The sequence below is a fragment of the Anabrus simplex genome, chromosome 2 (genome assembly GCF_040414725.1).
Source record: "Anabrus simplex isolate iqAnaSimp1 chromosome 2, ASM4041472v1, whole genome shotgun sequence".
In the NCBI taxonomy this organism is placed as follows: Eukaryota; Metazoa; Arthropoda; class Insecta; order Orthoptera; family Tettigoniidae; genus Anabrus; species Anabrus simplex.
The window spans coordinates 467,487,016-467,513,313 of NC_090266.1; the positions used below are offsets into that span (position 1 = coordinate 467,487,016).

A 26,298-nucleotide genomic window follows, 5' to 3' on the forward strand; every position below is an offset into this window, starting at 1 on the left:
TCCTATCTTCTCGAAAATTGGTATGCAAAGTCGGGGAATAGGTCAGTATAATCTAGGCTATCAATAATGTAATTCACACTGAGTAAAATGGTAGTTTCGGGGAAGGCCTGAAATGTAATCTATATATAAAATAAGTGTTTTGCCTGTACATTGCTCAGAATTTGAAATGAATGGTGTTTCTGTATCTGTCATGTCTACAGTAACAAGGAAATGCATTTCTTTACTTTCCCGTAATTTCTGTCTGTCCGTCTGTATGTATGTATGTACACGCATCAAGAGGAAACGGCTGAAGAGAATTTAATGAAAATCGTCATGTAATGTCGGGTGATGAACCACTACAATCTAGGCTATAAATTATTTTATTCACGCTGAGTGAAATGGTAGTTTAGGGGAAGGCCTGGAATGTAATTCTCAAATAAGGTATTTATGTCATTAGTGGTCGTATAGATAAATCTATATATATCAATCTCACAGCTGCGCGCCCCTAACCACACGGCCAACTCGCCTGGTCGTACCGACTGAAACAGCCTGCCTGTATATTGGCGGGAAGTAGCATGCCATTCCTCTGGTTCATACATTTTCTGATATATCTGGTTCGTAACACACTGGTTCATCATAGTATTCGAGCTATTCAATCCCTACTCGGAGGCACTGATTGGAATGAGTAGTGTGCATGTTTAAAGGAATAATGACAGAGGAGTCTTCACGGCAGTCTGCGACCTGGTTATTCCAGCTCTGGAACTTCGGACTCTTAGATCGACACCGTAGTACTGTTCGTTGAAAGTGAGAAAGTGTGCGGTGTTTCATTTGATCGAGTATTTTATATGATAACATTGCTTTCAATCGCTACATTCCTACTGACGTTTTTGTAATGACCTATGTTGGATTAAGTTAGGAAAACCACCAAGTCAGTCTTTCTGAGAATCCCGTAGCGAAGCACGGGTACATCAGCTAGTCTCCTTTTAAAATAAAGAAACACGCACTTTTAAAGGGGGATCAACTTAACGAGCTGGGGGTGAAAAAGACGTTGAATTCTTTTTATGCGGATACTTATATCTCAAAAACTGAAGACGTTGGAGGCATGAACATTTGTATTTGGAATCTTCCTTCAAAGTAAAGAAACACGTGTTCTTTTTGTCTTCGGAAAATCCACTTACGGGGGGTGAATGAACTGAAAAATTAGTTTAATTATTTGTATGAGGATACTTACTGTATATTTCAAAAATTAGAGATGTTAAAGACGTGGAAATTGGTATTTGTAATCTCCTTCAAAAGTAAGGAAACACGCTCTTTTGGGGAGGGAGTATCAACTTAACCGGTAGGAAGGGGAAAGGGTGTAAGGGTTGAATTACTTTGAATTACTTTTATGAGGATACTTACATCTCAAAAACTGATGATGTTACAGAAGTGAAAGCTGGTATTTTGAATTTCTTTCAAAATAAAGAAACGCATATTTTTTGTTTCCGAAAGTCCCCTTAAGGCGGGAGAGGGTTGGAAAGAAGTGAAGAAGAAGAAGAAGAAGAAGAAGAAGAAGTTGAATTATTCTCATGAGTGTATATGTATCTCAAAAACTGAAGGTGTTACAGACGTACAGACATGAAAACTGGTATTTGAAATCTCCTTTTAAAAAGTGAAGCACGTATTTTTTTTGTTTTCGGAAAATCCAGTTAAGTGGCTGAAAAGAATTGGAAAAGCGGGTGAATTTTTAAGATGAGTACCGGTATATCTACATTATATATATATCAAAAACTTAACATGTTAGAGACAAGAAACTTGGTGTTTGGAAAGTCCTTTAAAAATACAGAAACATGTTCCTTTTTATTTTCGGAGAAGGCACTTAACGGGGTTGGGGGCGGTGAAAAGAAGTGAAAGATAGTTGATTTTTTTATGAGAACACTTTTATCTTAAAAACTGAAGATGTTACAGGCGTGAAAATTCGTTTTTGGAATCCCCTATTAAAAAAAAGGAAACATGTATTTTGGTTTTCGGAAAGTACACTTAGATGGGGGTGGGGGTGGGGGAAGGACTGATCAAGGGGTTGAATTATTTTTATGGGGATAACTACATCTAAAAAAATGAAGATGTTACAGATGTGGGAATATATATTTGGGATCACCTTTAAAAATAAAGGAACATGTATTTATTTTTTCGACTTGAGAGAAGACTGTTTCTCAGATGTACAGTTCTATGTCGCATGGTTGTCTTAGCCCAAAAAGGTAATACCACAAACATGGTTTACAAAGAATTTCTGGGGTAAATGAAACTCAAATTTTGGGTGAGTGTTTATACTTTAGGAAATTTTAGATAATGTCTTAGTACTGTACAATGCCGAGGAACGATTACTTTAATCAAATTACGAAATCCACGGGAGCGAAGCCGCGGGTAATTGCTAGTTTATAATGTAAGTGCAAAGCTGAGAGATGAAAGTTAAAGCAAAAGTCAAATCTCATTAAGGACTTTTTTCAACTTTCACGTCTTTACATTCACTGGAGTGAAAGTTATTCACGTTCCAACTGTTAATAGGTTGACTCTGAAAAACCAGGCTTCTAACCAAACACGTTTCTCTAGAATTTCCCTGCAAAGTAGAAGTAATAGCAGTAGTAGTAATAGTAGTAGTAGTAGTAGTAGTAGTCCCGGTTGTCAGGCCTATTGTTTTATTTTAGGGATTTCAGTCATAGTGGCCAACAATTCTGTGTACTTATTACGTCTGTGAAATCTGTCTAGTAATCTTTGTTACTGTGGTGTAAGTTATTGGTACCAGCATTTTGATGACTTACTTCTAAAACCTCGTATTCTTTAAGACTGGTCACGCCTCCCAGCCACATGCGGATATGCAGCCCATCAAACCAATTTTCGTTGCGTTCATTTTTCTGTGGGGGTGTGTAAAGAAAAATGAACCTTAAATACATTATACTGTAGGAATGAGTAATTTCGCTTTCAAACAATATCCCTACAATACAGTATGCTCAAGTCTACTTTCCTTTACACACTTGCACAGGAAAGTGTACACAACGAAAATTATTCTTAAGGAATATAATGATTAGGAAGAGCATTGTGACATACGAGGTTTTAGATGTAAGCCATCGAAATGCTGTATCACCTATAGTTTTGCCTGGATTTTCATATTTTTAATAGTCTAATACATCGAACTTTGAAATTAATTTTGCTTGTTTGCTCATGAAATAAGATTTAAATACTGAAGAGAATGACTAATATATATATATATATATATATATATATATATATATAGAGAGAGAGAGAGAGAGAGAGAGAGAGAGAGAGAGGACCGATTTTTTACTGTTCAAAGAAGAATGTAATTTAAAAGAAAACCTTTTTACTCACATTTTCAACATTTCTTCCTTGTACTCTTCCGTTTGTAACTGCCACCAGAAACCTCTCCCTTGAGGTTCCTACAGTAGTCTGCTGACATGTTCTGTACCGATTTTCCTGCATATCGTTTCTCTATGAGAAATATCTCAGTGAAATTTCTCGCCATATTCGTCACTAACCGCGCCCAAATTAGGTGGCGAAAAGTCGAAACACGACGTAAAAAAATAATTTTCAAGGACATATTGCATCCCATACGCTGAAAACCAAAACCAAACCAAACCCCATGGCACTACAGCACTTGAAGGGCCTTGGCCTACCAAGCGACCGCTGCTCAGCCCGAAGACCTGCAGATTACGAGGTGTCGTGTGGTCAGCATGACGAATCCTCTCGGCCGTTATTCTTGGCTTTCTAGAAAGGGATACGCTGAAGACACTTCTACATATTCCTTAATTTTAAATGATTATCAGCTTTTACATTTCCAAGAAAATTACAGCGTACTTGTGTGAAAGCTAACCATGCGCATTTCTCTTTTTCTGTTAGCAATTCCACAAAGTTGTCATCATGAATGGTCTTACGGACTTGAGGCCCAATAAATATGCCTTCTTTTAACTTAGGAATTTTTTCCTCAAGTATCCGAAACCCTTACCGTGTTCATCCAAAGCCTTAACAAAACCTTTCATCAGCCCTAACTTTATATGTCACGGTGTTAACGAAATCCTCTCTTACTCAAGTAGAGAGAGATTTTTAACACTCTGCTCCCCAGGAATTCATTTTTCTCATATCGTTGCTTCTATGCCAAAACCGCGAATGAGATAATGCTCTTTTTATCCATTATTTTCCTTAATACTGGTCACGCCTCCCAGCCACATATTGATATGCAGTCCATCAGAACAAATTCCGTTGAGTTCATTTCCTATGCGCGTGTGTAAGGGAAAATGAACCTTAAATACCTCATACTCTAGGAGCGGGTAAATGTCTTGCAAACGTATATTCCTGTAGTACGGTGCAGTAAGTTTTTTCGTTTACAAAGCCGCATGGGAAAATGAACACAAAGAAATTTTCACTGATGGACTGCATATCAATATCTGGCTGGTAGGCGTGACCAGTCTTAAGGGAAATAATGGATAGGACGAGCATTGTCACATTCGTGATTTTGGCATAGGAGCGACGATATGGGCCAATCCACAATGTTGTAATGTTTATCTTTTGCCCCGCTGACCCAATCCCATCAGTTTAACTGATTCTGAACAACTGGCCCTGTCAACGATACAAATGAGAAAATAATACAGTTCAACTTTCTTAATCTGTTTACCCTCCAGAGTCGGTTTTTCCTTCGGTCTCAGCAAGGGATCCCACCTCTACCGCCTCAAGGGCAGTGTCCTGGAGCGTGAAACATTGCGTCGGGGGATACAACTGGGAAGGAGGATCAGTACCGCGCCTAGGCGGCCTTACCTGCTATGCTGAACAGGGACCTTGTAAGGGGATGGGAAGATTGGAAGGCATAGACAAGAAGAGGAAGAAAGCGGCCGTGGCCTTAAGTTAGGTACCTCCCGGCATTTGCCTGGAGAAGAAGTGGGAAACCACGGAAAACCTCTTCCAGGATGGCTGAGGAGAGAATCGAACCCCCTCTACTCAGTTAACCTCCAGAGGCGGAGTGGACCCCATTCCAGCCCTCGTTACACTTTTCAAATTTCGTGGCAGAGCCGGGAATCGAACCAAGGCTCCGACGGTGGCAGCTAATCACACTAACCACTACACCACAGAGGTGGACAATACAGTCAATATGATGCTAAATTTATCTGATATACTCTGCTCATGACCTATAGCTTAACAATCAACGCTAATTTTAATAACTCATAGCAATCACCTAAAGAAGCCAACTAGAAACAATGGCCCGTGCTTAGATTCGCATAATATATACACTTATATCTGTCGCTCATCATGTCTCTATGTCCATAGATTAGGGACTGAGGTGAAACATTATGATATATAATTATCAGAGATCTATGTACTTAATTATTTAATAATAGACTAATAAAATTATCTCTTTTAATAGGGTCTACATCAGAACAGGACGTTATAATTTGCCATATAAAATTATAAAATTACACAGTTAAACTCTGACAAAAACCATATGTACAAAATAGTTTATGACACACACTCATTCTTCTCTTCCACTTTCTGCTACTAACGTAATAATAAACGTTTCCAACTCGCGTATATATTAATGAAAATTAATTATAATTCTTGTTTATCAAAGAAATATGGAGACTTATTGAAGGAAATTGAAGTCAGGATCAATGGAGGGATCGTAGCATGTTGCTGTGCTTGTGTCACAGGCGAGGCCGGCGGAACAGTGGCATGAATGGCGGAACACGTTGGTGTAGACCACTACTTCTCCGTCAGGATAAGTCAACGTCGTGTTGTAAGGTGGGTTATAATCCATACAGGAGTCACCCACCTCGCGATAACTCTCGCATTGCGGGATACTGTATCGAGCAACACCTGAAACAGATTCGTCTTTTATTAACGGAACACAACACTAAAAATGTACCAATTAGAGAATTGGTATTATAAACTTCAGATTCTCTAGCCGTTATTCACAGAGTCTAAGTATTCTCCTCTGACAAGGGAACATTGGCAATGGGTAAGTCGCCGATCGCGATGAAACTTAGAAAACACATGTAGGTACACGTAAAACGATGTCGGCGTCAATGTTGGGTGCCAACATTCATTAGGGCGTTAACTACGGGGGCTATAAGTTGCGACATTTCAAATTCCGCGCGATCAGCATGAATACCTGCTGGCCAATGCTAAGCTGGCACACTGCGTACCTGGAGACACGCTTCTGCACCTCCTCCCCTCCATGCTGCAATTGGTACGCCACCGCACGTTTCCCTTCTCCCCGCGCTTACCGGCTGCGGTGGCGAACCAATTGGAGCGGGGATGGGAGGTGGTGCAGAGGCGTGTCTCCAAGTACGCAGTGTGCCAGCTTAGCATTGTCCAGCAGGTATTCATCACTGATCGCGCGGAATTTGAAATGTCGCAATCTTTAGGCCCCGTAGTTAACGCTCTAATGAATGTTGGCACCCAAAATTGATGCCGACATCATTTTTACGTGTACCTCAATGTGTTTTCCAAGTTTCATCGCGATCGGCGACTAACTCATTGCCGATGTTTCCTTGTGAGTCTAACTTAAATTTCTTCCTGACAACTTTCCGAAGCATTAATTATTTCAGAACATACAAGACAGCTTAATGTATCATGCAATATAATTTACTATCTTGCATAAATGAATGTAATTTCTGAAAACATATGTCCTTGAGGACTTCGTCATTAACACAGCACGTCAATCAACACTGCTCTGAAATAAATACTTTATGGCAACAGATATGATAAACGAAACTTAAATGGCTATAGACTATTGTTCTTCAGAATATCCTTCAAAGCAACTAACGCCTAGTCTCTTGATATTACCAGCCATAAATACAACACAAGATTTATATTTTATTATACTCATTCTTAATTCATTAAAAGTAAGTTAATTAAAAGAAAATCTAATGTATTCCCTCAATAACATTATTAAGTAAATATATACATACAGTACATACATACATACATACATACATACATACATACATAAGTTACATACACTTCCGTTCAATGAGTTTATTCCTAACTTAATCTTCATTTTCCCATTAGCAATATACCGCGAGGTACAGCTGCTCCCATTCACTCAGTTTTATGCAACCCGCAGGTTAAAGTATAACCTAAAAGTATTAACCTTGGCTACTCGCACCAATGTCTGGTCTACTGCGCTTTCTATAATTCGTTTATTCATATCAACGAAATCAGCATTAATGATGAAATACCGAATGATGGTAAAGGATCGCGAAAATTCGGTATCACAGCAACGTCATGTACAGAGAATAGGATGGCTGAATGATTAGAAGTAGTACGGACATAAAAGCGATCAAAGACAACTCGCGATAGCAGTGTGTGCTGGACGGCAGAAAATGAAACAGGTGCTCCTTAGTCCGAGGTTCGAGTGCAATGTCGGACGATTATTTTTATTTTGTTGCTAATGTTCGTGTGAGTCGCGTTGTTGAAGACAAATCTAAATCATGATCAGTTCTCATATTGCAGGTACTCTGCTCTGTTTGTTTGTAAGTAGCTCTTAACAGTAAAGTAAGCTATTAACGACAGAGATGCAATTAATGAAGCATCATCATCATCATCATCATCTGTTTACCCTCCAGGGTCGGCTTTTCCCTCGGACGCAGCGAGGGATCCCACCTCTACCGCCTCAAGGGCAGTGTCCTGGAGCTTCAGACTCTTGGTCGGGGATACAACGGGGGAGAATGACCAGTACCTCGCCCAGGCGGCCTCACCTGCTATGCTGCACAGGGGCCTTGTGGAGGGATGGGAAGATTGGAAGGGATAGGCAAGGAAGAGGGAAGGAAGCGGCCGTGGCCTTCTGTTAGGTACCATCCCGGCATTCGCCTGGAGGAGAATTGGGAAACCACGGAAAACCACTTCCAGGATGGCTGAGGTGGGAATCGAACCCACCTCAACTCAGTTGACCTCCCGAGGCTGAGTGGACCCCGTTCCAGCCCTCATACCACTTTTCAAATTTCGTGGCAGAGCCGGGAATCGAACCCGGGCCTCCGGGGGTGGCAGCTAATCACGCTAACCACTACACCACAGAGGCGAACAATTAATGAAGCAACTATTCAAAATGACAAACAGCTTCGTTAACACAAATGTGAGCACGGTGAAGAAGATACATTCTTGCTTGCTGAAACATATGTGGTGTAACATGTCTGCAGGCTTCAGTGATGGGCAGCCGTAAATGATTCGTACTCTCTGGCTTCCGTTCATAGATTATTTCCTTTAAATATCCCAAGAGGAAAAAACCAGTGGTGTAGAGTGAGGTGACCTACGCGGCCATGTGACACGACCCACATTGTCCAGGATATTTCCTATGAAAGTGGTTCAGTACTGCCAACGACCAGTGTGGGGAGCCCCATCCTGCTGGAACCACGTCCTTAATCGTGTCATAAGAGGCACATCCTCCAATAAAAGCGGGAGGTATTCACGACGAAACCGAAGATAGCGTTATCCCGTGAGATTTCCTTCCAAGAAATATGATCCAATTATCTTGTTGCTGATTATACCGACCACACGCTGGCGACCCATTGTACCTGAAATCGAGCTCCCCAAATCCAGCGTGGATTCTTAACGCTCCAATAATGGAAGTTATGACGATTAACCGTTCCTTTGTTGTGAACTCTGGATTCGTCACTAAAGAGAATGTCCGTTAAGAAATCAGCATCAGCTTCAACTCTTTGCAATATCCATTGCGAAAATTCCATATTTAAAAAATCATCACCGTGAAGTTCCTGGTGTAGTTGTTGATGTATTGGTGGGATGTATGGCGGTGCAATACGCGCAGTACAGATATGTGACTGATGTTCAGATCATTTCCAATGGCCTGTGAGCTCGTATACGTGTTGCATTTTGAACAACTTCTTCGTTATTTCTAGACGTCACTAGAGCATCTTGAACGGGGGAGATTGAATGAAATGGTGCCGTTATACGCCTAATCGCACTAACCACTACACCATTTTGAGACTTCTTCTTTATCTTCATCTGTTTTCCCTCCAGGGTAGGATTTTCTCTCGGACTCAGCGAGAGATCCCACCTCTACCGCCTCAAGGGCAGTGTCCTGGAGGTTCAGACTCTGGGTTTGCCTGGAGGAGAATTGGGAAACCACGGAAAACCACTTCCAGGATGGCTGAGGAAGGGATCGATCCCCCTTCTACTCAGTTGATCTCCCGAGGCTGAGTGGACCACGTTCCAGCCCTCGAACCACTTTTCAAATTTCGTGGCAGAGCCGGGAATCGAACCCGGGCCTCCGGGGGTGGCAGCTAATCACACTAACCACTACACCATAGAAGCGGGCATTTTGAGACTTAAGGAAGTTAAAGCTTAATTACGAATTCCTTCATGAGTGCAATATTTAAAAAAATAAAAATCTCGTAAATAGCTTCGAACTCTCAATCCCCGGAACACATCAAATTTTTGCTGCGATTGGTACTACACAGCCAATCCAGGCGACAAACAGTCTCGTAACTCTGTACTAATAGTATAATCTAGGCTATCTCTTCGAAACTCATCTTGTATGTTACAAGTTCTGAACTCGAATGTGCAGACAGGTTTACCTTGCTGCAAACACCACAGTGTACTAAAGAATTATGTCACTCTTAAGGCCAGATAGTTGCAACCATTCCCTACGCAAAAAGTATGTACCTATTACTTCGTTGAATGAGTCCAGCATAATGTTTCAGCTGGTATTCACAATGCATTTGTCCATAGTCTGTGCTTACGTGCCAATATTTATTATATATTCCTTAGAAGAATATATCGTCGGCTTACTTCTAAAACCTCGTATGTTACAATGTTCCTCCTGCCCATTATATTCCTTAACATTGGTCATGCCTCCCAGAAACATATTTATATGCAATCCATCAGAACCTTTTTCGTAGTGTTCAATTTCCTGTGCAGACGTGTAAAGGAAAATGGACCTTACCATACAGTATTGTAGGGATGTTGTTTTCATGGCGAATTTAAGCACTCCTACAGTTTAAAGCATTTAAGGTTCATTTTCCTTTACACGTACCCACAGGAAAATTAACACAACGAAAATTGTGTCTGATGGACTATACATCCAATTTTGGCTGGGAAGCGTGACCAGTCTTAAGGGAGAAAATGGATAGGAGGTGCATTGGGAGAAGTAAGCCATCGATATGAGACTTCAGAAAAAGTTTTCGAAAAGGATGCCTAGGTCAATATGAAATGAAAATTAAAAAGAGGCATGCATGACTCGAGAAATATTTGAAACCTCACTGCTCCAAGTAGCCTATCCAATCATATCTACCATGCGTAATTCCGCGCAGCTGCTTCCACCGCGAATGTTCAACGCTTATAATTCTGTAGTCATGAGGAGAGCGAAATTTCTCGCTTCGAAAAGTTACTGATGTCGTCGTTCTATGCCAAAACCGCGAACGTGACAATGCTCTTCCTATCCATTATTTCCCTTAAGAATGTTCACGCCTCCCAGCCACATGTTGATACGCAGTCCATCAGAACAAATTTCGTTGAGTTCATTTCCCTTTAGGGATGTGTAAAGGAAAATGAACCTAATTGTACCGTACTGTAGGAATGTATGTTTTCACGACATATTTACGCGCTCCTACAGTATGATGTATTTAAGGTTGCTTTTCCTTTACTCACGCTCGTAGGAAAATGAACTCAATGAAAATTGTTCTGATGGAATGTAAATCAGTACGTGACTGGGAGGCGTGACCAGTCTTAAGCGAATATAATGGATAGGAACAGCATTGTGAGATATGACCTTTTGCCCGAACAGCGGCGAATTGCTCTGATGGACTGCATATCAATATGTGGCTGGGAAGCGTGACCGGTCATAAGGAGAATAATGGATAGGAAGAGCATTGTGGGTTACGAGGTTTTGCCGGTGCAGCGACGATATATTTAAAAATTCGGCCGATAAATGCGGTACACATCATTTCTATGCTTCTCGTCATACCCAGGTGAACTTCGTGCTATTTAAAAACCAATGTGTGTATGTTCGCAGTGTAGTAACGTTGCTGTGAATTTTAGTGTTGTTGTGCGCTAACAGATCAGTTTCGTATAAAATATATCGATGGCTTACTTCTAAAACTTCGTATGTCACAATAAGACTTAAATACATTATAATATAGGGGCCGGTTGTAAAAACATAGCTGATCCGAGATCAATTTTCATTCGAGATCAGAAAATGACCCTTTCCAAGGTGCTCGTTATGTTGTATAACGTTGATCTTGGATCTCATGATCCGGATCAACTTTGATCCGTCATCAAAGAATTTCGCTTGCAACGTCGTAAACAGCGTGGGAAATTCGTACTAATCAGGAGTATGTCGGTAGTAAAGTCACGTTATTTCCCTAGCAGAAGTTTTCTATAATGAGAACTGGTTGGCAAACATGTACACAGTCATTTCAATCAATCTGATTCAGCATGTAATTATCTCTCATAATATGCATATATCTGATATAATAATGCAAAAATTAGTTATATTTCCCCTTCTTTCTTTTTCTCAGTTCGCAGACATCGTCTTAAATTTCACCTTGATCGTTGTCATCAGTAAAATTATAGAAAAACTCCGCAATTACCAAACAGATCACTTTTCACTGATCCAGAACACAAGCGTAAACAAAAATAATACTAATATAAATGAAAAAGGTGCATGGCACAACTTGAACAAACACGAAAGCGTTACGAAATGCAATCTCCAATAGCCAAAAGAAAATAGCCATACCAGTATATTTTTCATTAGTAGTTCCCTAACGTACTCCTCGAACTGAGAACTTGTATTTCTTAATAACTGCAACGGACTAGTTATTTGAGATGCTTTACTTACACTGACCACGCAACATTCATTGACAAAAATACTCTCGTAACTGCTGATGTGAAGTCCACAGATAAGAAGATACGGTAACATAAACTACAGCTCCCTGAGAGATTTTTAATTAAGGAAGTCCAGATGTTTTATGTTTTTTTTTTTGGAGTCTATGAGACCTTATGTCACCGGTTAAAAGATATAATAACATTAAAACTACAACGAAAATTCGGTATTTATTATTCTATTTTTTTTTTTAGGGGCTTTACGTAGCACCGACACAGATAGGTATTATGGCGACGATGGGATAGGAAAGGCCTAGGAGTTGGAAGGAAGCGGCCGTGGCCTTAATTAAGGTACAGCCCCAGCATTTGCCTGGTGTGAAAATGGGAAACCACGGAAAACCATTTTCAGGGCTGCCGATAGTGGGATTCGAACCTATTATCTCCCGGATGCAAGCTCACAGTCGCGCGCCTCTACGCGCACGGCCAACTCGCCCGGTATATTTATTATTCAGCAGGCTTATATTAAATGCATACCGGTACATAAGATATTTATTATTTAGTACAAATGTAAATATTAATGGTAAATACTCCATAATTTCAGATTGGGTGTTCACTAACTGTTGGTGGGACTCATGATTCAAAGCCTGACGAAAGAAATCTGAACATTATAGCTGCACTGAAAGTTCAATTTGAACCTGATGAAAATCCATTTGGTTCGAGTTCTATTGTAATTGACGATTTATTTCCCGTATTGGAAGATATATCTACAGTAGAGGCGTCATGCTCCGAGGAGATTGTAACCGAAACAGCTGGGACATATTGACACCATACAGGTGGAATCAGTGACTAAAGCCAGTGATAACGTGGAAGTAAACGTACTGACCGAAATATTGTCAACTCCAGCACACCCAAGCACGTTAAAACTACAATGAATGACTGTACATACAGTTCATTATCACGTATTAATGTTTACGAAACTAATTTGTTGGAATCAGTTGTAACATAGAGGTAGCTACAGCGCTAGCTGCAGTTACCAGTCGTTGCGCACTGATAACTGTTGTTTCAGAAACTCATTTTTTAAATGTACCACCATATTAAGTCACTGATAACTACGCATCTACAGATAACTGTAATTCCAGAAACCGGCCATAAATCACTGGAACATCGGAGTAAGTGGCTGGTCTCTATTCGATCGTCTCATTAGAGAGTCTCTAAGTCTACCTTACATAACCTCAACAGTGCGTTGTGTTAGAGGGAATCTCATTGTAAAAGCTTTGTCGCTAAGTTCTAAGAATAGGGTTCCTCTTTCTTGGAATACTCGAAGAGACCACCAAAATTCTTCATTATCCTCATCAGAAGAAAAATCGGAGAAGTCAGCCATCTGTAATTCAAAGGCAGGATCGCGATAAAATCCCTTTATCAGATTAAATACCGGTAATAATACAGAACCTCATTTTTTATTTTCTTACCATGATTATTGTTACGGCACTATTTTTCACTACAAAAGCCTTCTTCCTTTCACGTTGATAAATGCGGCCTACAATACAAGAACACTACTTGATCCGGATCACAAGGCTTGATCCTAGGAATTTGTTGGATCAATTTTGATTCGAGATTAAGGAAAAATTATCTCGGATCAACGTTTATACAATACACATTTGATGAGCAACGTGATCTAGAATCAGTTTTAAGCCTTGATCTAGGATCAACTGCTCTATATAATCGGGCCTAGGAGTACGTAAATTCGCTTGCAAACAACATCCCTACAGTACGGTATGTTAAGGTCTATGTTCCTTTGCGCTTTAGCACAGGAAAATGAACACAACGGAAATTATTCTGATGGACTACTCTCCAGTGTTGTCACTTGAACAGCCTAAGTTTGCCCGCACACATTGATGAAATTCAGGTTATATTTAACATAAATAGCGTTCATTTGATAGATATTAGTGAAAGCTGGTTATCGCCATCAATTCCAAACAAGATGGTTCGCCTTGGCGGCTATAACCTCTACCGCCATGATCGTACAAATAAGAGGGCTGGAGGTATTGTTCTCTACTGTAGAGATGACCTGAAGAGCCGCGTCATTTGTACCTCATCGACCGGTGAATTGCCGAGGACGGAGTTTATGTTCGTAGAAGTAGTTTCTAGTGGACAGAAAATACTTATTGGAGTGGTTTACCGACCAACTAAATTATCTTGCTTGACCGAGTTTGAAACGCACGTACTTGCTACCAGCCTATCGACATATCATTACGTTAGGGGACTTCAATACAAATCTACTTACGAAGAAATACGATACTAAGAAACTAGAAGGCTTGTTTTACTCATGTGACTTGACTATCCTTCCCTATGACCCTACTAACCATGTACGTAGTGCCAACAACATTTCCCACATTTTAATACATCTCAAAGTGAATAACAGCCCTCGAAAAGTGGCAACCTACGGACAAATTTCAGTACCGGCCGTGTCCACCCACGATCTTATATTTCTTTCGTACTCACTTCGCGTTCCAAAATATAAAGATATTGACATGTATGAATTAAGACACGATGCCTACAACCTTCCGTGGAATAGCATTTTAAATCTGACAGACATTGATGCAAAAATGAATACATTTAATTCGTTAATACACAATCTATACAACAAACATGCACCGAAGAAGACAGATCAGAATATCCCGCAAACCTAATAGATGGCTAACCTCTGCAGTTAAAAATATGATGTCTCAGCGTGATGCTCTTTACCGATATTACAAACGTACTCAGGACCCAAATAACTATGGTCAGTATAGAATAATTAGGAATAAAACTAAACAAATCACCCGTAATCTTAAATTTAAATATGTTCGCGAAACAGTAAGTAACCTAAATACGGCTAGTGCCTGGAGGCATGTCCGAGCCATGGGCATAGGTAAAACACGTGAACAGCTTCAGGTTGTAACCGTCCAAGCTTCTCCAGCCTTACTAATTTAATAATATCATTTTACGCGATATCATTTGATATCAAGTTTATCCGCCATAGGCAATTATTTGTAATAACATATTTATTCAACGTCAATCATTTGTAATCAAGGCATTTTGTAATCATATTGTATATATGATAACATTGTTTTATTATTTAAATTATTATATTATGTAGGATAAGAATTCGTTATGTTGTAAATACGGTCAATATGTTGAGACATAGTTGTTTTCATTTCATCTCATGTTTGTGTATACGGAGGGTTATTCTTGAAGCTTGGGATTTTGCGTTAGTCATGGGTTTATTTTATGACCAAGGCTAGTAAACAGCGACCCGTGCGCGAGGCTTATCATCGCCACGCCTTCTGGACTTGTCGAGGAAGAAGGGAAGAGGAGTTGATGCTTCGATCTATCGAATCAGATACTTCGTTGTATATGAGTTTTGAGATTGAACTGTTACCAAGAGTGGGGGTGAGCCCGGATATATACTGATTCTCAACACGAGAACGGGACCTTACAGCGAGATACTTAGGGAAACTCCATCACTACTACTTCTACTGTGAACATCTACTTTGTACGACGTGATTTGATTTTGAAACAGTGTGTGGTCGCTCCGCGACAGAGTTATTTTTGTACAATGTGTTATCACTTCGATACAGTACTTACGTGCGGTAATGTTATCGGATCTACGAGAAACGAAACAAGCTTATGGCTTGTGTAATATTCAGTAAATATTGTGGGCGAAGAACTATGTTTAGTTCAGTCTACGTAATTTTGGTACAAGTCTGTACCGTATAAATAGTATAGCTCAGCTGGATTGAGATTTCTACTAATATGGAAAAATTCATATCGCTGAATTTTCTCCTCATACGATCAACGCTGATCAGTTATTACAAGTATAGGGCAAATGTCTAATTTAAAGACTAGGCATGTAGGGAGTGTTAGTCCAGCTAGCCCGTACCACATCAAAGAAGGAAGGAAGGATGTCCATGCAGCAGAGTCTACATAGAGAAGAAGAGAACGAGTAACCACGGAAACCAGATGACGTCAACGAAAGCTGTAATTGGTGAGCTTCAATTAGATAAAGCAAGCAATAGTAAATTCAGTAAATTCTAAATCCCTCCACGCTTTAAGGAAACTTTTCCGATTCATCTCAATTTTTTTGTATAATAAATTAATTTGTATTTAATATTGCGTTCATTTTCTTTCTTAAGCGATACTTAATGGTTAATTATTTAAAATCCTACCCCTGTGATTTAAGTGTAAGTCTCTATGCTAGTAAATATAAATTTTGGTTTACAGTTTTATTTAAAACTGTAACCATGGCGCCCAAACATTACATAGAGAAATGGGGAACCATGGAATGTTTATTGTTTCTATTTGCGTGGCAATTTGCGGGCAAGCCACAAATAGTTTATTTAATATTCATGTGTCCCAAGATAATAACTTTCATCTCCCCAAGTGTTTTGACGAGGTGGAACAGTTACAAGGTACCTGACATTCCACTCGACGATTTAAATGAGTATTTCACGGAAGAGAGAGCTCAGTCTAATCCGCTTAATAGACCACACGTAATTAACGTCCCAGCACCTGTCCCACAAAATCGCCCCTGCTTTGCCTTTCGTATCGTCAGCACTAATGAAGTTAAGAAAGTATTGTATTCTATTAAACCCAAAGCAAGTGGTGTCGATGAAATTCCCATTACTTTCATACATAATATTATTGGCGCTATTCTACCCATTCTCACCCATATTTTTAATTACTGTCTCAAAAACGGCACATTACCGACAATTTGGAAGTACGCTAATGTAATTCCACTTCCTTAAAACCCAGGTTCGAAACTTCTATCCGATTACCGTCCCATTTCGATTCTCCCTGCTCTCTCCAAAGCGTTAGAACGGTTGGTACATGCGCAAATACTGGAATACCTTCAGGCTCACTCTCTTCTTGGCCCGCTTCAATCTGGCTTCAAGAAGGGTCATAGCACACAACTGCCTTACTCAAAGTGACTGAGGACATCAGACAAGCAATGGACGAAAGACAAGTGACAATACTCACACTCCTTGACTTCAGCAGTGCTTTTGACACGATAAACATCCAGACATTGCTGATGAAGCTCAAATCTTTTTTCGGTAATGTTGCTTTAAAAATTTTCACCGAATACCTTACAGATCATATGCAACGTGTTACAGTACAAGATACTGCTTCTCAGTGGCGACTCCGGAAGGCAGGAACCCCCTAAGGTTCTGTTCTTGATCCCCTTTTGTTTGTCCTCTATATTAATGACATCTCCTCTAAAATAAAGTATAATAAATATCACCTCTTTGCCGAAGACCTCCAAATTTACTGCCACGTTAATATAAATGATATATCGAATGCAATAAGAGATATTAACTCCGACCTTCAACAACTCAGTGTGCACGCCAGTGAAAACTCTCTCCTCCTCAACCCCCCAAAAACTCAAACAATCATTATCGGTTCTAAGAAATTATTGAACATCATGTATAAAAATTATGCTATTCTCCGGGGACATTAAATGCCACCGTAATCTCGTTCAGTAAGAAAGTGAAGAACCTAGGTATGACTCTGACTGAAACTCTTGACTGGTCTGCACAAGTAAGAAATACATGTAGAAAGATGTATGCGACGCTACACGTTCTGAAACGACATAAGGACATTGTGCCACAAGACGTAAAGATAAAACTACTCCAAACTTTGATACTACCAATACTTGACTACTGCGGCATTGTCTTCATTGATGCGACCCGTGAACAAACTATGAAACTTCAACGAGTTGTACTCTGGTCTTCGATTTGTTTTTAACTTGAGTTACGATGCTCACATAACCCCTAGCTGCACATTTCTTTCCTGGCTGAAACCCGAGAGGCGACGGAAATTCCACGCACTTACGTTGATATATCGAACTCAAAAGGAAAATCTACCCAAATACATATCTTCAAAATTCCGTTTATTATCCTCATTCCATAATTGTAACACTAGATCTGGCACTTCCCTCGCTATTCCCGCCAACCACTCTTCAATATATAACAGATCCTTCATTGTGGCTGGGTCACGACTTTGGCATTCACTCCCAGCTGATGTCAGGAACTCAAACTCAATATCGAAATTTAAGACTGCATGTGGAGATTACCTGTTGAATACTGCTGATTGTTTCGTGTGTATGATGACGTATGATAGGTTGTATTATTATTATTATTATTATTATTATTATTATTATTATTATTATTATTATTATTATTATTATTATTATTATTATTATTATTGTAGTGTAATGTACATAATATTTAGCTTCTTACTCATGTACACAGATCAATTTCATGGTCATACTTATATTTCCATTTACTTTATTACTTATTGTGTTCTCTTTATGCATTGCTTATTTTTTCAGTTTGTATCTTACTTTTTCATTATGACTTTGTCTCTTTCTCATTATCTTTACGCTCCGAATTTTATTCTATTTGTTGAACTATGCTTTCTTTCTTCATTATACAGTATGTTGTCCAAATCTGTAATTTTTACCTTAACTTTGATTTTATGATAGAATAGTGCATTTCTTCTATACATGTATTATCTGTAAAATAATTATGTGGTTAATTGTAAGAGAGGGCCACAAGCCCTAACTTTGCCACTGCTAAAGTCAATAAATAAATAAATAAATAAATAAATAAATAAATAAATAAATAAATAAATAAATATTTGGCTGGAAGGCGTGACCAGTCTTAAGGGGTCTTAATGGGTAGGAAGAGCACTGGGACATACGAGATTTTACAAGTAATCCATCGATATCCTCGGTTATATGGGTTCTACCATATTATGAGTGAAGAACGAGCCGTACACGCAACTTTAAGTGAAATGATTTAAATAATTATGGTATTTGCTTACTGCTTTGAGAAATGGACAGGAATGTTGCAGTGAACCCTCTAAAACTTATGTCACGAGCCGCCACTGGTTACCCAGTACCACTCACACCTCAGCAGTTTTCATATTGCCACAGCGTTAGACGAGACTGGGACTTCGGTGGAAGCTACATTTTGCTCTAACCTCTGTCGGAAAAGAGATGCCAAAGTACTCCATACATCAAGAAAATTCAGGTGTCACCTTGTGTCAGAAATATAACTCATTTCTTCTGCATCTTTCCCCAGTTTCGTGGGGTCGGCACTAGATGTCCATATGGTCCAATTTTCTGGCTGGATGCCCATCCTGGAGCCAAATTTACGTAGAGAGATGTTTTCACTATCGCATGTCTTTGCGGTGGTTGATAGTGTGGTGAGCTTTATGCATATGAAGAGGTGTGTATTAAGACGAGCAAGAACACCCAGTTCTTGAGCCAAAAGAATGAACCAGACGCCACTAAAATCACTAACTCGGCCGAGAAACGAGCCCGGGACTCTCTGGAGAGGAGTCCACTACGCTAACAATTCAGTCAAGGAGTCGAACTGCCAGATATACAACTTTCCTCCATAAAATGGTTGCTAATCAAATTAAATTCAGACCTGCAGTTTAATCACCTTTAATAATTTACTTCGTGTGACTATTTCTCCCGACCGTCCGACGAAGGTGGGCGGTGTCAGCCGTGTGTACGAAAACTGCGTGTTAGTGTGGTGAACGGTTGTGTTGTGTGAAGTGCGAGTTGCAGGAATATTGAGGTCAGCACAAATACCCAGTTCTCTCACGATGGGAATTAACCGTTCACGATTAAAATCCCAGAACCTGACCAGGAATGGAACCCGAGACCTCGAAGCCCTAGGCCAATCTCTGACCTGGAGCCAGGCAATCGCTTAGTGAACACTAGATTTTAAGTAATATTTCGATGGCTTACTTCTAAAAGCTTGTATGTCCCAATGCTCTTCCTATCCATTATATTCCTTAAGACCGGTCATGCCTCCCAGACACATCAGAACAATTTTCGTTGTGTTCATTTTCCTATGGTTGTATGTAAAGGAAAATTAACCTTAAATACACTGACTGACAGAGCAAATGCAACACCAAGAAGGAGTGGTTCGAAAGGGATGAAAGTTGGGGAAAAAACAGAGACGGCACGGACGAATAATTGATGTTTTTTTCAAACCGATATGCAGGTTACACAATGCGCACGGCATCGACTCAGTAGGATGTAGGACCACCGCGAGCGGCGATGCACGCAGAAACACGTCGAGGTACAGAGTCAATAAGAGTGCGGATGGTGTCCTGAGGGATGGTTCTCCATTCTCTGTCAACCATTTGCCACAGTTGGTCGTCCGTACGAGGCTGGGGCAGAGTTTGCAAACGGCGTCCAATGAGATCCCACACGTGTTCGATTGGTGAGAGATCCGGAGAGTACGCTGGCCACGGAAGCATCTGTACACCTCGTAGAGCCTGTTGGGAGATGCGAGCAGTGTGTGGGCGGGCATTATCCTGCTGAAACAGAGCATTGGGCAGCCCCTGAAGATACGGGAGTGCCACCGGCCGCAGCACATGCTGCACGTAGCGGTGGGCATTTAACGTGCCTTGAATACGCACTAGAGGTGACGTGGAATCATACGCAATAGCGCCCCAAACCATGATGCCGCGTTGTCTAGCGGTAGGGCGCTCCACAGTTACTGCCGGATTTGACCTTTCTCCACGCCGACGCCACACTCGTCTGCGGTGACTATCACTGACAGAACAGAAGCGTGACTCATCGGAGAACACGACGTTCCGCCATTCCCTCATCCAAGTCGCTCTAGCCCGGCACCATGCCAGGCGTGCACGTCTATGCTGTGGAGTCAATGGTAGTCTTCTGAGAGGACGCCGGGAGTGCAGGCCTCCTTCAACCAATCGACGGGAAATTGTTCTGGTCGATATTGGAACAGCCAGGGTGTCTTGCACATGCTAAAGAATGGCGGTTGACGTGGCGTGCGGGGCTGCCACCGCTTGGCGGCGGGTGCGCCGATCAACGCGTGCTGACGTCACTCGGGCTGCGCCTGGACCCCTCGCACGTGCCACATGTCCCTGCGCCAACCATCTTCGCCACAGGCGCTGCACCGTGGACACATCCCTATGGGTATCGGCTGCGATTTGACGAAGCGACCAACCTGCCCTTCTCAGCCCGATCACCATATCCCTCGTAAAGTCGTCTGTCTGCTGGAAATGCCTCCGTTGACGGCGGCCTGGCATTCTTAGCTATACACGTGTCCTGTGGCACACGACAACACGTTCTACAATGACTGTCGGCTGAGAAATCACGGTACGAAGTGGGCCATTCGCCAACGCCGTGTCCCATTTATCGTTCGCTACGTGCGCAGCACAGCGGCGTATTTCACATCATGAGCATACCTCAGTGACGTCAGTCTACCCTGCAATTGGCATAAAGTTCTGACCACTCCTTCTTGGTGTTGCATTTGCTCTATCAGTCAGTGTACATTACACTGTAGGAGTGCGTAAATTCGCTTGCAAGCAACATCCCTACAAAACGGCACGGTAAGGTTTATTTTCCTTTACAATTTAGCACAGGAAAATGAACACAACGGATATTATTCTGATGGGCCGCACATAAATACGTGGCTGGGAGGCGTTACCAGTCTTAAGGAATATAATGAGTAGGAAGAGCACCTGGACATACGAGGTTTTAGAAAAAAATGGATCGATTACCTCATTTCCATCCAGTATACCATTTGCCATTGACTCATACCTGTCTATCCGGTCGCAAAACTTCACCATATCAACATTACTGCTGACCCCAGATATCCGGGAAGAAGTAAGAATAATAAGAAAGGCTCTTACCTAATACACAACAGGATTTTCCACCGCAGTCGCTGCTGTCCTGACAGTCAATATATTTGGGTCTCAGGTACACTTGAGATGGCCCGAGCAGCACGCAGAGGAGAACGGGGAAAAGTAATTTCCACATCGTATCTGGATGATCCTTCAACAAAGGGGAGAGATATACACTATTATCAAAGTTGATTCTCTACATATTTAAAGACATTACAACTTGCCATGACTACGGATTGGATTTCTATTTAACTTTAGTTAAATTGTACACATTTCTAGCTTCTGCGAACAAGATAACACGGCTTTATTGGTCACCTAAATGCATAAATGCATATCATCAAGGCATATTTCTTCTTGCGTTTCAGCCTTCTAAGGATTACGTTACTATTTCAATTCTTCCTCCTTAGTTGTTCTTTCCTTTTCTTCCAGTATTTTTTCATTGTTTCACTGTGCTTCTTTTTCCTGTCTTCAGTCCACTTTGTGCCTGTTTACTTTTCCTTACTCCCTTAGAATCCTTCCATTTGTAAGACTTTCTTCCTAAAAATATTTCTTTCCAATACTTCTTCTCGTATGTTGTTCCTTTCCAGGTCTTCCATGACTTCTTGAATCCAGGTGGTGGTTGATTTCTTTTCCCAAAGGTACTTGAAGATTCGCTTAGATAGTCTATTGTCATCCATTCTATAAATGTGTCCAAGCGATAGCAATCTCCTTTCCTTTATTGTTTCTGATATGTTTTCTATGTTCTGGTAAATGTCATTGTTACTTCTTAATTTCCCAAACTCTGCAATTCTTAGAAGACCTAACATTTTCCTTATAATTCTTCTTTCTAATATTTCTAATTTATCAAGCTTGTAGTTAAGTGCTAAACATGCAATGGCATACAGGCATTCTGGTTTCACTACTGTGTTGTAGTGCTTTATTTTAAGTTTTTTGATAAGCACTTTTTCTTGTTTCTTAGTTATACCGTCAGCTCATTCCATCTTTTGTATCCTCTCCTCTATAGCAGATTTTTCTAAACCATTTTCTTGAATTGTCTCACCCAAATATTTGAATTTCTTTACCTTTCCTATTTGACCAATATCCGTTACTAAAAACTTCGGGACACTTTTTATATTCGTCAAAAATTATGTTTTCTCGGCAGAGATTCTCAAGCCTGTCATGCTGGCTGTCTTTTCAAGGAGATTGACGTGCATTGCTGCATCTGTAACGCTTTCTGAAAGTATGGCAAAGTCATCTCCAAATGCTAGGCATTTTATTGCAACACCTTTGTTCTTTTTCCCCAGCTTGAGTGGCAATATTTTGGATTCTTTCCGTTTTTCGTTCCAAATTCTTACAATTTTTCCATGACACAATTGAAAAGGGGTGGAGATAAACCATCGCCCTGCCTGACACCTGTATCTATTTTGAAAGGTCGAGATATTTTACCCATAAATTTTATTTTCGAGATAGCGTCTGTAAGGGTTTCACGAATTAGATTTGCCAATATAGTTTTAACTATAAATTCACGGATTACTTTATCTAGGTTTTCCCTATCAACAGAGTCAAAAGCTTTTTAAAGTCAATAAATGTTACAACTATGTCTTTGGAGTTTATTAATCTGTGTCGAATTATAGATTTCAGGTTGAAAATCTGTTCGGAGCAAGATCTTCCCTCTCTAAATCCATTAAGACATTATTATTATTATTATTATTATTATTATTATTATTATTATTATTATTATTATTATTATTATTATTATTATTACATTAAGCCATAGTGTAACTTGTTTAGCCGTACTCCAAATATTATTTACATATTCTGTTCCGATAACGCCAAGTGACTTCGTGTATTTTGGATTTCCTCTCCTTACAAATAGCTTAGCTAGTGATCAAATGAAGTTTCAGGTAACGGGTTTCGCGAGAAAGAGCTCTCAAAACAGAAAGGACGAAAGAATTTGGCTGCTGGTCGGACACGCCTACGCCCTCTCACCTCTACCTAATACACCTTGTTAAGTAGTTCTGTTTACCTGTTAATAAGACTGAAAAAGCATTAGATGTAGAATGGTGAATAAAAACGTCTCCTAAAAAATTTAGATAAAATTTAATACCTTTTGCGTAATTTTTCCGAGTTTTATGTCACAATTTAGTATTTTAGGGCATAAGAGACTGTAGCTGGATTACTTCTAAAACCTCGTATGTTACGATGCTCTTCCTACCCATTATATTCCTTGAGACTGATCATGCCTCCCAACCACATATTTATATACAGTCCATCAGAACATTTTTCGTAGTGCTCGTTTTCCTACGCTGACGTGTAAAGGAAAATAGACCTTGCCATACCATACTACAGTTTAATGTACCGGTACTTAAGGTTCAATGAACACAACAAAAATTGCTCTGAAGGACTGTACATCCATATGTGGCTGGGAGACGTTGTGACGTACCCACTTAGCCCACAGATGTATGACAAAATTATAACGTGGCGGGTCACTTTAATATTAAAATAAATAAATGATATGTCATTGTTTCTCTATAAACAGTATCCCAAGGGCGCCAGTCTTCAAGCTTATGGCTTGAAAACAAAAGTAGATAATTAATAACAATAATAATACGTAATGAGACTCAAAAAACTCCCAGGGGTGAGGTGAACGGAACACAAATCATTAAGTACACTAACTTGGAATTTAAGGATCATTAATAATCATTTCATAAAATACAAATTAAAACAGCTATTTATTAAGATGAAAAAAGTGACGTAACGGCGTTTTAACGACATCTGAACTTACGGAAGCAAAAGAAAAATTGAATGAAATTAATTTTAAAAATGAACTGTTGCGCGAAGACTTGCAGTAACATATGCCATAAGCTCATCATATGTAGACTATGTTGTCTTGAAGCTGATGATGTGTGGATCTCGTACCGGCTGCCTTCTCTGTTGTTGGATTCCAGTCCTACTTCTACATTTCCTGTCCTTAACACTTCCTACTGTACTCCTTACATAAAGTCGTAATGAGTCCTAATTTTAAATGCAAAACCACCATGGGTTATGTTCATGGAGAGAATACACTTGTATTCTTCCGTATTACGGAACAGTAGCGTAGCTAAATTCATAATAAAAGCTCTCCTGCCCTATACTAGTCAAAGCCGGTCTCCCGTTGACTACCTCTCGTCATTGAGATAACAACTCCCAATGAGAGTAACTTTTGAGTAGAATATACTCAGATGCGAAGTAAACTAAGTTAAAATCTTCTCCGATGTGTAGACGTAGAATCGTAGTAAGAGTATCTTCCAAGAGTGAGAATCAGAATCAGAATGTCCGAATACAAGTGACAATCTGCTCACGAGTAAGAATAAGAGTATGAATCTGAATCTCAATCTGAATAAGAATGCTAATGAGAATGTCAATCTCCAGCTCTTGTCGGTGGTATATATCGGTTCAAAAGTCTCCTTCCATCAGCCATATCACATGGTCCAGTAAGATTCGAGGTCTCATCCCTTCTCCTATGTATTGCTGTGAATCCATCACGTTGCTTCATTACGTTCATTCACATAGGCTGAACTTTCCCGCTGAAATAAAGCGTCCCGAAGCGGAGTTTGAAAAGTGGGTGTTAATAATGTATCAACTGTCTCTTCATGAGGTAGAGAGGGTAAGGTCTCTCGTAACCTAGATGACGTACTTTTCCTGGAATTGGGCGGAAATTAGCCTGCTGACTCTGGTCACCTCACAACGGCTATTGGAAAATTTACTGCAAGTTATAAATATGCATGATGTTGAAATACTTTACCGAATAATTTGTTCGTTCAGAATACGTTATAGCCGCGATACAAAGAAATGAAATGATGATTGAACCGGATGATAAAAACCCTATATATATACATGTTAATTTAAACATGACCTATCAGTGATTAAATATACACATCTTATCAATTAATTTCATAGTTCAATAATTAAAAGCATGCAGTGATGTCCCAAACATCACAACGTGACCAGTCTTAAGGAAGAAAATGGATATGAAGTGCATTGGGAGATACGAGGTTTTAGAAGTAAGCCATCGCTGTGTTGTTACATAATAGAAATCCAAGCCCTAGCCATAACTGTATCTATCTAGACATTATCGCTCCTATGCTAAAATTGCGAATGTAAAAACGCTCTTCCTATCCATTATTTCCTTTAACCCTTTCCCACGGAATATCTTTGACTCACTGTGGGGCGAAACCTAGAGTAACAATTTGCTTGTCAGGTATAGTTGTGGAGTACCTTCACTAAATATTTTTTTCTGTAAAAACCACTTAAGATATCAATTTCAAATTTTTTAACAATGGAAAATACACAATACTTATTCTAAAATGATACAATGAGATCACCTAATTACACACAAGACCCCCCCCCTGTTCGGAATGGTACATCAGGAAGCATCCAATATGGTGCATAATGTTAAATTGCTTGTTCTTGAAGTCAGTCTAAATTTCTGGACATGATGGGGCTGTTATTTTCTTGGTAATGCAGAGAACGCAGGAATTCACCCTGAATCTCCCAATTTGTTTTATTTTCGGGATCAGTCGGATGAAGATATTTCGATAGCAAATCGTGTTTCCTCTCGGGCATACAAACTATAAGCAATTTTTGAATGAATGGGATTGGAAGTTAAACTGACATTAGTTGGAATAGGCTATTATGTAATCAAGTAGAGACTTATAGTCCGAAAGATAATTAACTGAAGGATTAAAACTGACAATTATGTATTTTACAAGTAGGCCTAATATTTTAAAACTAGACGGTACCTGAATGAACATTTCCTGTCCTGTG

General features: G+C 40.0%; 1 long non-coding RNA gene across 1 annotated transcript in view; it reads right to left on the reverse strand.

Annotated features, from left to right (window-relative positions):
• Window positions 1-5,335: 5,335 nt before the first annotated feature.
• The window catches only part of LOC136862888 (uncharacterized), a 48,393-nt gene continuing 27,430 nt past the window's right edge, over window positions 5,336-26,298 (reverse strand). Inside the window, exons 2-3 of the long non-coding RNA XR_010859087.2 lie at window positions 21,523-21,664; window positions 5,336-5,835 (exon numbers count right to left, since the gene is read on the reverse strand). This is a non-coding gene — a long non-coding RNA (uncharacterized lncRNA). The remainder of the gene's footprint in view (window positions 5,836-21,522; window positions 21,665-26,298) is intronic.